Source organism: Bufo gargarizans, chromosome 6 (genome assembly GCF_014858855.1).
Source record: "Bufo gargarizans isolate SCDJY-AF-19 chromosome 6, ASM1485885v1, whole genome shotgun sequence".
NCBI lineage: Eukaryota > Metazoa > Chordata > Amphibia > Anura > Bufonidae > Bufo > Bufo gargarizans.
In genome coordinates, this window is record NC_058085.1 from 134,115,683 (window position 1) to 134,128,283 (window position 12,601).

The window sequence follows — 12,601 nt, forward strand, 5'->3', positions numbered from 1 at the left end:
CCTGAATTTTTTTTTCCATAGGAATGTATTATTGCCTGATCCGGCATTCAAAATACCGGAATGCCGGATCTGTCCTTCCGGTCTGCACATGCGAGACTGAAAAAAAGGTAAAAAAAATTAAGGCCGGGTCCATTTTGCCGGATGACACCGGAAAGACTGATCCGGCATTTCAATGCATTTTTCTGACTGATCAGGCATTTTTAAGACTGATCAGGATCCTGATCAGTCATACAAATGCCATCGGTTGGCATACGTTTTGCTGCATCCGGCAGGCAGTTCCGGTGATGGAAAAAAGCTGCAGTTGAACCTCCACTCTGGTGCCTGTGAGAGTCTAAAATCTGCTACTTAAGAAGGCACCAGTATTTACAAATGGTGGATGGAGAGATTATGAATCGTCTTTCACACATCTAGTGTTTCATTAGATACTCACCACATGGTGCCATGCTCATTGTGGGGAGCTGGTCTCATGAAATATCGTGCCTTTCTTCTGCATCCTCTAATTACATTGTCAAACCATTGCTTCCATGGTTGTCCCTTCCACCATAGATTTGACAGACTGGCTTAAACCTCTTTTTCCAATGTCCTCATGCCTATCTCTCCCTGTTGTAAGACATTCAAGGTTCTCGTATAACCTTTTTAACTGTGTTGAAAATCACATCTGGTTTTGTCATAGTTCTGACCTGGTGGACTTTGTTGCTGAGGGAAGCTTAGTACTGGTAGTTTCCTGGTAGTGGGTTCAGTGCACATCTAGTTTTTATTGACAATAAACCGTGAGATACTTCTGGTCAGCCACATCAGATATCCTTCATGGACTGGGAAAAAGTGTGGGAACTCACCCAAGATCCACTGCAAACCCCCCACCCCCCAAAAAAAATATATATTTAGCTGAAAATTCAGTGCAACATTTATTGTAAAGTGCCAGTTTACACAAACAACTGCAAAATTAACATGAAATAAACAAATATATATAGGGACCCGCACCTATCAGACAATGGGGGCATATCCTAGCGATATGCCCCCATTGTCTGAGATGGGAAAACCCCTTTAAAATACAATACATGTGAATGGGCTTTTGAAAGCTACGTGTAGCGGGAAAAAAAATCAAAGGACAGAAAATCTAGCTGTAATTTGTGTCGCTGCGGACTGAGCCAAATGTACACATTGTGATCAAAACAAAACAAAAACTCCCCTTATATATAATTTACTTACAGTTCTGAAGACTCAGGGGTGCTGACAGGCTTGGCCAAGCAGGAGGAGTGTGGGACTGTGAGGCCTTTTTTCTCCAAGCTGCATCGGATCAGTGCTCTGGGCAGCTGCGCTCCGGGCTGGAAGTGGGCACAATAAGAATTTTTTTTTTTTCATTACACCTCAGGTCAGACCACCAATCAGACCCCCAATGTTAATCAGACCTCAGCTAACAGCCCCAATAAGATCCCCAATGTTAATAAGACCTCAGATCACACCTCAGCTCAGACCCCAATATGAATGACCCCCAATCAGACCTCAGATAAGAGCCCCAGCGCCTCTCATCAGCCAGTAATAACAGCCCCCGCAATCATGTGCCAGTAATAACAGCCCCCGCAATCATGTGCCAGTAATACCAGACCCCCCCAATCATGTGCCAGTAATACCAGACCCCCCCCCAATCATGTGCCAGTAATACCAGACCCCCCCAATCATGTGCCATTAATACCAGACCCCCCCCAATCATGTGCCAGTAATACCAGACCCCCCAATCATGTGCCAGTAATACCAGACCCCCCCAATCATGTGCTAGTAATACCAGACCCCCCCCCCCCCAATCATGTGCCAGTAATACCAGACCCCCCCCCAATCATGTGACAGTAATACCAGACGGTCCAGACCCCCCCCCCCCCCCCCCCCCCCAAAATTATGTGCCAGTAATACCAGACCCACCCAATCATGTGGCAGTATTGTAAGACCAGACCCCCCCAATCATGTGCCACTATACCAGACCCCCCCCCCTCCCCCAATTATGTGCCAGCAATACCATGTGGCAGTAATACCAGACACCCCCCCCCAAAATCTGTGCCAGTAATTCCAGGGCCCTCCAAATTCCCCAATCATGTGCCAGCCCAGTATAATACCAGCCCCCCCCCCCCCCCAAATTCCCCAATCATGTGCCAGTATAATATAGTTTAAAAAAAAATAAAAAATGAACACTTATACTTACCTCTTTGGAGCGATGCAGGCCTCTTCCAGCCTGTGTCCTGACTCCAGCGCTGTACGGCTCAGGCCGGTGGCGCGATGATGTCATCGCGCCGCCTGCGCCGGCCTCTGATAGGCTGCCGGCCTAGTAGTGCCGGCAGCCTATCAGAGGAACAGGAAAGGGACACACCTCCCTGCCCTGCTCCTCCGCAGCCTTCTGTTTGTATCGCTGTCCTGAGGACAGCGATATAAACAGAAACAGATCACCATGGAGATGAGCGCTTCACTTCCACAATGGAAGCGCTCATCTCAGTGCCTGCCGCCGCACACTGCCTGCCCCGCCGCACACAGACCATGATGAAAGGGAACGGCGTTCCTGCCATGAAAAAAGTTCCCACGCGTTCCCCCTCGACTCGACCCCTGCTTAATGGTCAGTTCAACGTTCTCTGCTTCCTGAGTGTCTGGAGGATCTGACTGTTATGTGGACAACCCATTGACATTAATGGGCACCATGTACTGTCTCTTCTATCCTGTGGTGGTGCTGCAGGGAAACTGAACTCTTTCTGCCAGACTCCGCAGATCACACCTGATCACTGGAGGTCTCCGCTGCAGGACATTCTGTAGTAAGCTTATTTTTTTAGAGCTTTTTGAACAGTGAGCAGAATTATTCAACATGGACAGCCCCTTTAAAGAGAATGTCCAGGACATTGATGGCGAACCTATGGCATGGGTGCCAGAGGCGGCACTCAGAGCTCTCTCTGTGGGCACCCTGGAAAAAGTCTATGGTGTACCAATATACTCTGGACTTCACCAGCCATTCATCAGTGCTGGGCGCACTATGAACAGCACAGGCTGTGCACTGAATGCAGACAGGCTATTATAGGTAAATGATAAAGTACATGGAAGATATTACTATACTGGACTGTAGTATTCAGGGTAAATTGGCGTGTTGGCACTTTGCGATAAATAAGTGGGTTTTGGGCTGCAGTTTGGGCACCCGGTCTCTAAAAGGTTCGCCATCACTGGCCTAGCCCATCAATATCAGATCAGCAGGATTCTGACACAGCTGGTTTCTTGTAGCTCAGGCGACTACACACCTCCATCCATTTTGTAGTCGATGTAACTGTTAACTGCAGCCTTGCTCCATTGAAGCACCTGAATGCAGTTACCAGCTCCGTCCACTACACAAATAACAAGCTTTGTAGTTCCAAAGCAGCTGATTAACGGGGAGTCAGACCTCCGCCGACCTGATAGGCCATCAATATCAAAATTCCTGGACAACCCCTCTTTGTCAAAGCGTGTTTTTACCTAGGAATGTTATTGGCCTATTTTGTATCTTGGATGTAATGTACCAGTCTGTTGAGGATTAGGAACTTGTGCAGATGGTGTTTCCTTCTTTCTGCTTATGCTAACGAAACGCACCTTGCTCTACGCTGTAGACTCCGGTACAATTGTTACAGATCTCTGCAAGGCAAGCACCTCTGTGCACACAGCTCTCCTGAGAAGACTTCTTTCCGGAGCAGCTGCCGAGATGGTTTGTGTTGAGGAGTGAGGGAGCTTTAGAAATTGCATGTACGCAGGTGCTGCCTGTGGGCAACCTCTCCATGACTCATACAGTAAGTGCTGATCTAATATGGATTTGATTTATAGGCAGCCATAGCCAGAGGTGGCAGTCCTGTCATGCTCAGGAAAACCAATGGAATGCAAGTGGATGTGCGGTTATTAATACTCATTAGAAGCTGCCAACCAGACCCCGCTCCACCAAGTAGTGACTCTACTGCTCATTAGTTTTCCAACAGTGGTCACCTGGGTTGATCTAATTAATTGATGCTGAAGGTAACCTCTGTTCATTAACCATCCTAAGGTTATTGCGATTGGAAAATCAATGGCTGACAGGGGGTATGGGGGCAGGAGGAGCATTGGGTGGTTGAAAAACAGTTACTATCTAGTGAGGGATTATGACTAATGATCAGAAATGTCAGACACTTGGGCATTTTCCCATGCCGACGGTCAGCAAAGCCTGCAGTAGGTTCATTAAAAAATAGGTGATTTTTGTGCATGTTTTTTGGATCAGTTTTTATTGGCCTCAAAGTGCCCACTGGCCACAGGTGCCCCTATGCCTGCCTCAGCAATAGGATTGACCCCTGATGTGTGCATCAAGCCCAAGCATGCCCCATTACGGGCATGACCCCTTATGCGTACATCAACACCGTTGATCCCAATATTGTGGATGCATGGTGTTATGGGGTGACTATACCATTACACACCATAGCGCAGTGCATTGTTGTGCTTGCACGATGAACTGCCGTGTCATCCTGACCTTAAGGGCTTCACACGACCGTATGGCTTTTTCTGTGTTTTTGCAGGCCGTTTTTAATGGATCAGTTTTTTGTTTCAGTAGTGTTTCCGGTTCCATTCCGTCTTTCCGTAAGGCATATACAGTATACAGTAATTACATAGAAAAAATTGGGGTGGGCATAAAATTTTCAATAGATGGTTCTGCTAAAACAGAACGGATACGGAAGACATACGGAACACGCACGGAATTCAGTATGTGTTAAGTTTTTTTGCAGGGCCATTGACTTGAATGGAACCACGGAATGTGATTTGCGGGCAATATTAGGACATGTTCTATCTTTGAACAGAAGGGAAATACATGCATAAAAAAAAGTTGCAAGACCTGTCTTTTTTTTTTTTTTAACACCTGTGTGTTGCACAGGCGTTTTTTCTGCACTGTTTTTGCAACTTGGGAGTGGCGGAGTGATGGAGGTGTGGGGACGGGACATCAGTTCAAGACATTTGCCATCTTTTGTGCCTCGAAAGATAGAAGCGGAAATGTAAAAGCAGAATGAAAACTACTCCAGTCACACAGGTTGCTCCAGGCGCACAGATTGCCAGCGGTGCGCCTAATTTGTGACACATCTGTCCACATGGGGTGAAACAAAGACTGTAAAAGGCTGGTGACCCCCACGCTCTTTTAAAATGTGGCCGCTAGGGTAATCCGCTAATCACCCTGGCTCATGCTAAGACACCCCTGGCAAACTGTTGATTTTTTAGAACATGGCGGCCATTCAGATGAATGGACGTTCTTGTAATACATTGATGGCTCGAGTCCAGTAAGGCAGAATCGGCTCCTGGTTCTGAGCGGTGGCTATAAGTAGTCTGCAGTCTGTTTCCTATCTTTTCTCATGTTATGTGATTGTGTGCATAGAAAGCTGCTCTTACACAATAGCGTAATTGGAAAATGTATTTCCAGTCAACCTAATAATATTTTTTAGTTTTTTTTTTAACTCAATGGATCATATCCTGGAAATTCCCTTGTTCTGGGCAAAAGAAAAAAAACCAGTAGATTTAACTTTTGGACCCTTTAGGCCTCTTTTACAGGGGTGAGTTTTTTGCGCGGGTGCAATGCGTGAGGTGAACGCATTGCACCCGCACTGAATCCAGACCCGTTCATTTCTATGGGGCTCTGCACATGAGCGGTGACATTACTTGTGCGTTGCGTGAAAATCGCAGCATGCACCATATTGTGTGTTTTTCACGCAACGCAGGCCCCATAGAAGTGAATGGGGCTGCATGAAAATCGCAAGCAAGTGCGGATGCGGTGCGATTTTCAAGCATGGTTGCTAGGTGACGTTTGCGATGGGGACCCGATCATTATTATTTTCCCTTATAACATGATCATAAGGGAAAATAATAGCATTTTAATACAGAATGCTAAGTAAATTAGGGATGGAGGGGTTAAAAAAAATAAACAATTAAATTCACTTCATCCACTTGTTTGCGCAGCCCGGCTTCTCTGCCTTTGGTGACGTCACTGCGCTGATCATGTGATGGACCATGTGATGAGCGCAGTGACGTCACCAAAGGTCCTTTTCCTTCCAGGTCATCAAAGAAGAAGAAAGAAGAGAAGCCGGGCTGCGCAAACAAGTGGATGAGGTGAGTTTAATTTTTTTAAAAAAATTTAACCCCTCCATACTAAGCATTCTGTATTAAGAATGCTATTATTTTCCCTTATAACCATGTTATAAGGGAAAATAATAAAATCTACACAACACCTAACCCAAACCCGAACTTCTGTGAAGAAGTCCGGGTTTCGGGTCTGGGTACCAAACATGCCGATTTTTCTCACGCACGTGCAAAACGCATTTAAACGCTTTGCACATGAAGAATTTAGCATTTTCCCACGATGCACCCGCATCCTATCCGGTCCTTCACATGCGACGCCCATGTGAAAGAGACCTTAAAGGGGTTATCCACTTTGGACAATTCACTAGCCCACGTTTATTAAAGTCCGCGTTGTAAACTGAGCCCAAATCGGACAGCAATTTTGCATATTTTTTGGCTCAGTTTGGGGCATCTAGTTCTTAGGAAATCTTCAGCACCTAGCTTTATTAGAAATCAGGTGTGGCCCCACAGAAAGAGTGTGGCCCTATGTGCTATAATTAACACTAACTAAATTTCACCACAATTCTGGCATAAAATTCTGTGTCATGCACAAGACAGTGTCCGTTTTGCGATCCGCAAAGCATGGATACTGGCCGTGTGTGTTCAGCATTTTGCGGAACAGATCATCCAGCCTTCAATAGAGCAGTCCTGTCCTTATCCGTGATACGGACAAAAATAAGACATGTTCTATTATTTTTGTGGGACTTCGGAACAGGACATGCGTATGCAGACAGCATTAGTGTGCTGTTCGCATCTTTTACGGCCTCAATGAAAGGAATAAGTCCACATCCAACCCACAAAAAATGCGTCTCGGATGCGGACCCAAAACAAGGTCGTGTGCATAAGGCCTAAGCCAACCAGCAGTTGGTATACAGCTAGTTAAACGTGTCTATCCCTACACCAAATATATCATCTGGCCTGAGCCCTGTGATAAATCTGGTGCAGGTCTGGACATCAAACCTGAATGGATTTTTTGCGACTGTCGTGTCGCAGTCGTCACATGTCGCAGTGCGACACCATAGACTGTCAGTACAATAAATGTCGTGCGACATGAATGTTGCACTACATATGTCGCCGTGTAGCCCTAGCCTCAAGCATAGATACACCTGGTCCGCCAGAGAGAGAGTAGATGCTGGGGGAGATTTATTAAATTGGTGTAAAGGAAAGACTGGCTCAGTTGCCCATAGCAACCAATCAGCTTTCCAAAGGAGCTGTGAAAAATGAAAGGTGGAATCTGATTGGTTGCTATGGGCAACTCAGCCAGTTCCACTTTACACCAGTTTGATCAATCTCCCCCGCTCTGTGTAGACACTCTGGCTCATAGATAATGGGGGTGATTTACTAAGACCAGCTTTTAACACTGGTCTTAGATTCCTACCCCCCCATGGCATAAGATTTGACTAATTTATGATTAGGCGCATGTATGGCAGTCCTTTTGCCTGCAGAAAAAAAATACTCTACCCGCTGGCTGACGTAGTTTTCCACCAACATTTCCGCCTGTTTCTAGGCATACATTTTAGTCAATATCCTCTCCTTCGCCACCATCCCCCCTAACTGTTGAACAAGACGTAAAACTGTCGGCGCAACTAAATATCGTTGCATGGCCGGTTGCACAGAAACGTATTTTCTTTCCGTGTAAGTTCGGGTTTTTTAGCAGACCGTATGCGGAACCATTAATTTCAACGGGTCTGCAAAAAAACAGAAGATACTCCTTGTGCATTCCGTTTCTGTATTTCCGTATATCCGTTCCGCTAAAAGATAGAACTTGTCCGCATTACGGACAAGATAGGATTGTTCTATTAGGGGCCAGCTGTTCCGTTCCGCAAAATACGGAATGCACACGGACATCATCCGTAATTTTTACGGATCAGTTTTTTGCGGACCGCAAAATACACACAGTCGTGTTCAAGAGGCCTTAGTCGTAGAAAAAAAAGTTGCAAGTCCACTGATAAATGACCCTTAATGTATTTTAAAATGGGGTTTGTAAAGCAGATAACCCATAACTGTTAGTCACCGCAATTTAGTGATCACAAGTAATGCAGGAAAACCTTCTCCACCGAGATCACGTCGACCCACGGACATGCACTTTTGGCCCCCACCTCTCCGTAACCATGACCTGTATGCTATGGACTCTCTCCTCCCTGTAAACTTTATGGAGATATAATATGCTGTATAATAAAGCCATCGTCCTATAGAATTTGTACCCTGGAGGCCTTTATCGTTGCAGTGAGGTAGAATATTTCCACCATGCTTTCACTCATCTCACCTGCGGTCTGCCCCTCCCCCACTCCTCATTGCCCCCTCCCCAGTCTCAGCCGTCTGTGCTGCTGTTTAATATCTTTTCCTCTAGAGTCAGCGGCTGCTGATCGGATTTCTGTTCCCTTGTAAAGGTCGTGTGATTAATAGCCGCCGCCAGCGCTGCCCCTGTATCAGCTCCTTCTGAGATTGCTGAGCGTTAATCTGCCAAATAGGCAGCTGCCTCCCAAGAGGGGACACAGGGGAAGACGGGCAGATCTGTGCACCTTGTAACCTGTAATATGTTGGACATGGTCTCCAATGACCTGACACTTCGCCAGTAAACCCATTTGTACCTGCCCCGGGATGACTGACGCTTACGTTTTATCATCGCGTCCCATGTCTGGTCTTGTTGACCCCAGAAAAATTGTAATTAATATGAAGACTGAGCCTGGGCATGACATGGCTTGACTGCCGCCAGGCAGCTTAGCTTGTTATACACAGCGCCAGTCCAGATGGTTGGTTTGATTGCGTCTGCTATGGATACACCGGCCAATAGATAATATTTAGACAAAAATGTCCATAGCAACCAGGCTGGCTCCGATTACTCTTGACAGTAATGACAGTCTCCTTCTAACAAACTTAGAGCCAGCCCTGTACCACATGGATCCAGATGTTTCCCCATTCATTGCTCCAATTGTTCTGGCTGTGCCATAGGTGTTTGCAGCCTATTGCATTAGGGTGTGCAGCCTAAAGCACAAACACACACACCGCACGTGTATATATATATATATATATATATATATATAGCCTTAATGCCATTAGCCCCCATTATCAGCCCTTATGCCTCATTAGCCTCCATTTTGCCTCTCATTAGACCCATTATGCCTCTCATTAGCCTCATTATGCCTTATTAGCCCCCATCATCAGCCCTTATGCCTCATTAGCCCCCATTATCAGCCCTTATGCCTCATTAGCCCCCATTTGCCTCTCATTAGCCCCCATTATCAGCCCTTATGCCTCATTAGCCCCCATTTTGCCTCTCATTAGACCCCATTATCAGCCCTTATGCCTCATTAGCCCCCATTATGCCTCTCATTAGCCCCATTATGCCTCATTAGCCCCCATTATCAGCCCTTATGCTTTATTAGTCCCCATTATGCCTCTCATTAGCCCCCATAACGCTTCTCATTAGCCCCCATTATGCCCCCAGCAGCCTAATTTTTTATCAAATAAAAAAAACACTGACCTCTCTGCTCCTGGACGCCGCCACTCCTCGCCATCCACAATTTTCTTCCTCCGGATGTCGGCTATCGGCCGAGGACCAGGAAGCGGTAAGTACAGAGCGTTCACCGCTTCCTGGTTCTCAGGTACTAATGAGCGCTTCCAAAATGGGGCTCAAGAGGCAGCTGCCGGAGGTGACAGAACCTGAATTTTGAGGCTTGATTAGGGTGTGCACTTTCTCAGGGGATGTGTCCTTTCTGCTGCAGCTGGTGGCAGTTGAAAGATGGAACTATCCTTGTGCTTCCATCTCAGTATGTAGAGCAGAGAAAATAGAAAATGAGCGAACAGCAGGTGGCACTATACAGATAGATTTCAGTGAATAACTCAGCAGCTATACAGCATTTTTAATTACATGCAATTACAAAAGTATTCAGAACTGGTTTAAAAAATGTTGAATATTTTTTGTGGGACAACCCCTTTATGCTAAGGATACGAACATGATAAGAAGGCTGGCCCATGCTCAAACCACACCTTTCTCTGTAATGCCATATTAATAGATGGAGTACACCTTGATCTACCCTTGAAAATTACTTTGTTTCTAAATAGGTCCAAATGGGTTCAAAATTCTGTGCCAATTAATATATTAATGTATCTTTATCTCATGCAAAGCTCCAAATTCCCTGTATACACAGAACTACCACTAGAGGGACCTAAAGAGGTTGGTTTAGTGCTCTCGTTAAGAAAAACAAAATAAGAGTATTGCAGGTTTGATACCTTTTTATAGAGGTTGTGCACATTCTGGTAACGGGTGGCAAAACACCCCTCCTGAGCAGACTTGTAATGAGAAGCATACTTACCTACAGGGTAAGGGTTACCACTAGAGATGAGCGAATTGACTTCGGATGCTTCATCCAAAGTCGATTCGCATAAACTTTGTTGTAATATTGTACGGAGCAGGAGCTCTGTACAGTATTAGAATGTATTGGCTCCGATGAGCCAAAGTTATTACTTTGCGAAGTCTCGCGAGTGAATTAATTATTACTGTAAAAAACCTTGATACCGAGTTCGGAACCGCTCATCAGAGGCAATACATTCTAAGGCCTCATGCACGCGGCCGTTGTTGTGGTCCGCATCCGAGCCACATTTTTTGCGGCTCGGGTGCGTACCCATTCACTTCAATGGGGACGCAAAAGATGTGGACAGCACTCCGTGTGTTATCTACATCCGTTGCACCGTTCCGTGGCACCGCAAAAAAAATATAGCATGTCCTATTCTTGTCCGTTTTGCGGACAAGAATAGGCATTTCTACAATGGGCCGTCCGTTCCGTTCCGCAAATTGCGGAAGGCACACTAGTTGTAGAAGATGATGAATGAGACGGCCGCTGACCCGCCCCCTTCCCTGCCCACGCCACATGCACTTTTTTAGACTTGGCGTGAGCGGGGAAGAAGTAGCAGATTCTGCCGCACCATTGTGTGCGACAGAATCTGCGCCAGATGTACGCCACAAATCTGAACATAAATGACCCCATTGTGTCATACAATTGCTTAATTCCGTTCCGTTGCCCCACAAAAAAAATACAGCATCTCCTATTCTGTCCGTTTTGCAGACAAGAATAGGCATTTCTACAATGTGCCGCCCGTTCCGCAAATTGCCGAAGGCACACGGGCGGCTTCCGTTTTTTGCGGATCTGCTGTTTGCGGACCGCAAAAACGGAATGGTCACGTGCATGAGGCCTAATACTGTACGGAGTTCCCGCTCCCAACAGTATTACAACAATGTTTTATGCGAATCGACTTCGGTTGAAGCATCCGAAGTCGATTCGCTCATCCCTAGTTAACCTTTCCCAACAAAAAATATTGGCCATGTTAATCCACACCCCAAAGGGTGTTAACACAGGTTGGGTTGTGGCTCCCATTATTAATAGTGCCCCCATTAGTGCCCCCCAGTAATATTAATGCCTCCATTAAGTGCCCCCCAGAATGGATAATGCCCCCATTAGTGCCCCCAGAATGGATAATGCCCCCATTAGTGCCCCCCAAAATTAATAATGCCTCTATTAGTGCCCCCAGAATGGATAATGCCCCCATTAGTACCCCCAGAATTAATAATACCTCCATTAGTCCCCCTCAAAATTATTAATGCCTCCATTAGTGCCCCCCAGAATGGATAATGCCCCCCATTAGTGCCCCCCAGAATTAATAATGCTTCCATTAGTGCCCCCCAGAATGGATAATGCCCCTATTAGCACCCTTATTTCCACTTGTGGACTGAGTATATAAAATGTAACTTTTACTAATAAATCGCTAAAAGCATAGGTGGTTGCAGTGGGACGAAACAAAAACATACATACATATATACACATATATTGCCACCATCTGGGGCCGCGGTAGGATAATTATGGGTAGATCTTACCCCGTCCTGTAGACACACGACCAGCAGACAGTGGGTGGCGTCAGTGCCCTGGTATAATAGTCGGACACTGGTGACCAGTGCTTCTGTGGGTATTGCAGTATGGACACTCCTATTGTGCCCTAGTCTAGAGCCCTCCCTGTATAGGTGGTTAAGGGGCTATCCTCATTGACCTGCCTCGCCAACACAGAGCACCTGCCCCGACAGGGGCGACCCCATACGGAACCTGTCCCTATAATTGTGCCTAGTCCCTGTAAAGCCCTTACTATATAGCCCTACATGCCATGTTTCATTCCATAGAGTTGGAACTCATCAGAGGCTTATTGAAGTCAAAGGGTTTTACTTCAGGATAAGTATTCCTTCCTTGTAGTTTGGAGGGTGTACGGACGGTCAGTGGTGCTTGTCCCTACAGGGATGGGAAAGTGTCCCCAAAAATACCCTCGCCTCACCGCAATCTCCGCACTCCTTGCATCTTGCAGTGAGGCGAGGGTATTTTTGGGGACACTTTCCCATACCCTGTAGGGACAAGCACCACTGACCGTCCGTACACCCTTCAAACTACAAGAAAGGAATACTTATCTTGAAGTAAAACCCTTTGACTTCAATAAGCCCCTG